The following is a 2,420-nucleotide window of genomic DNA, read 5'->3' as shown; positions in this document are numbered from 1 at the left end:
TTCTTTTTTCACTTGTATGCCTCTGTCCTGAAACCGTCACAGCACACTTTCTACTTTATCAAAACCGTCATCAAATGCAGCCCCTACTATCAGCACATCGTCCAGATAGACGCTACACGATCAAGTGCCTTCAACACCTCATCCGTGACTGCTTGAAAGATTGAAGGTGCGTTCGTAATGCCATAGGGTAAACGTGTGTACTTGAACAATCCTAGGTGCGTGTTGACCACGAGTAGCGACTGCGGACGCAACTCCAGATGCTGATATGCAGTAAACAGATCAAGCAGCTTAACATATTTACAGCCAGCCATTTTTATAAACAGATCCTCCATAACGGGAAGGGGATAGTGAACCATTCTTAGGAATGGATTTAGCGTCACTTTGAAATCCTCACACATCCCGATGTGGTTGTTCGGTTTAGGCACGACCACTAGTGGGGCCGCCCACTCACTCTGCTTAACAGGTACTAACACTTCTGCCTTCACGAGATTCTGTAATTCTGAAGACACTGCTTCCCTAACCGCAAATGGCACCAGTCGAGATTTACAAAAAGCTGGTGTACTATCCTCTTTAAGCACCAATTTAATGGCGCTGTTCTTGATCAGGCCTAGCGTAGGCTCAAAAATCTCGGCCTACTTTTCAAGCAACGCTAACACTTTGTCCAGGCGAACCCCATGCACACTAGACCAGTCTAACTTAAGCGCCGCCAGCCAGTCACGTCCCAAAAAGCACAGTGTTGGTATTCTCGTTTGTCTTCATGACAATTAACGGAAGCTGCTTGTGCTGGCCGTTGTGCTCTACCGAAATGGTTAGCTTCCCCGTTACCGGCAGCGGTGTGCCTCAGTAAGTTTTCAGCTTTAGACAGCATGGTTCTTTGGGTAGGGTGAGCAGTATTTCTTGTACAGTGCTTCTGGTACAACTCCTACAGGTGCCTCCGTACCATTCTGCATGAAAACATTTTTCTGCTCAATCTTCAGAAAAATTTCGTAAGGTTCGGTGCGCCCTTCCCATGAATATATATTGTGCAGCGCCAGTTCACCCGTGTCGCTGTCGTCAGCTGTGGCGTTCGTAGATTCTACTTCTGTCCCTGCATATTCTCGCTAAGCGTCCAACAAGGTTACACAACCGACAACCATACTTCAGAAATTGGCAGGTTGACGCTTCAAACTATGAGCCGCATCGGAAACAGTCCAGCGATTTCGTCTCCCTTGCCCCAACGGGCCCCGTAGCAGTTTCTTCCCTACTACGCGGTGAGCGTTTTCTGGCGCCTCGCTTTCGGAGAAGAACGCTGACGATCCCTTTCCCCACGTTGGGCTGAAAATGCTGGCTTTCCTTGCAGGGCCAACTCGATATTCCTCGCGATATAGCAGAAGTTTTAAACATCCTTCAGGAAATCCGCTTGCGTTTTTTTGTCACAGAGCCCGGCCACAAAACGGGTGCGAACAGCATTGTGCAGAAATGTTCCGAAGTCGCAAGACGCCGCCAACCGTTTCAACTCTACCGCGAACGCTGCCAGTGTTTCGCCTTCTTGCTGAAAACGCGGGTAAATTTGAACCCCTCTGGAATTACAGAGGGTTTTGGTACATACTGCGCTCGCATGGTTTGCACCAGCTGTGCGCATGTCTTGTTTCCGGCTTCTCCGGTTCCAGTAAAATTTTTATCGCCTTGTATGCTTTCTTCCCTATTGCCGTTATGAACACTGAGACCTTCAAGTCGTCGCTCACCTTAGAGGCATTCAAGAAGTGGTCGAATCTTTCCACGTAGGACTCGAAATCATCGCCGTGCTCGATGAACTGATCGAACGTTCCACTCATCGCCATCCTGCCAGTCTACTCGCAACACACTCCGGGACCGCTGCGAGTGGTCTCTTGCAAACCGACGGGACTGTGATCCCATGCTCGTCGCCAGTATGTTGTAGCTGAGAGCGATGAGGCAGAGCCAGGGTAACGAGCGACGTAGACGCTTTATTGGCACGCCCATGCCGGGCCGACAATGCACTATTCCCGCGGAACGCAGCACTTATGTAGCGCTGAGAGACGCGCTATGAATGTGACGTCACACGCGCTTCGCATGACACCACAGAAAGAAACCCTAACAGGCATCATAGACAACATACCAGACTTATCTATAGAACCCACATATTGCGCCGGCCAGTATTCTTCCTCAAAATGCCGCCCTGTCATAGTCAAGTTCAACACCTTCAGACTAAAAGGACGGTACTTTCGACACGCTATAAACTTAAAGATGAGCGTGTTACACTGTCCTAACAATTTTCCCCGCCACGTGTACTGCCAAAACTAAGCTTGTTGAGTTCGCGAAAGGTCGTCCCGACTCCCTTAGATTTCAATAGCGCTGCAATAAAATCACAGAGAATGTGCAATTATATGCGTACTGTGCCTGCACTGATAGCATAGTTGAGA

At 49.0% G+C, this 2,420-nt stretch overlaps 1 pseudogene; it reads right to left on the bottom strand.

The window, feature by feature from the left end:
- Window positions 1-1,167: 1,167 nt before the first annotated feature.
- On the bottom strand, window positions 1,168-1,820 carry LOC144095574 (uncharacterized; annotated as a pseudogene).
- Between the last annotated feature and the right edge of the window lie 600 nt (window positions 1,821-2,420).

This window comes from Amblyomma americanum, chromosome 6, assembly GCF_052857255.1.
Source record: "Amblyomma americanum isolate KBUSLIRL-KWMA chromosome 6, ASM5285725v1, whole genome shotgun sequence".
Taxonomy (NCBI): domain Eukaryota; kingdom Metazoa; phylum Arthropoda; class Arachnida; order Ixodida; family Ixodidae; genus Amblyomma; species Amblyomma americanum.
This window is presented reverse-complemented; position numbering and strand designations above follow the sequence as displayed.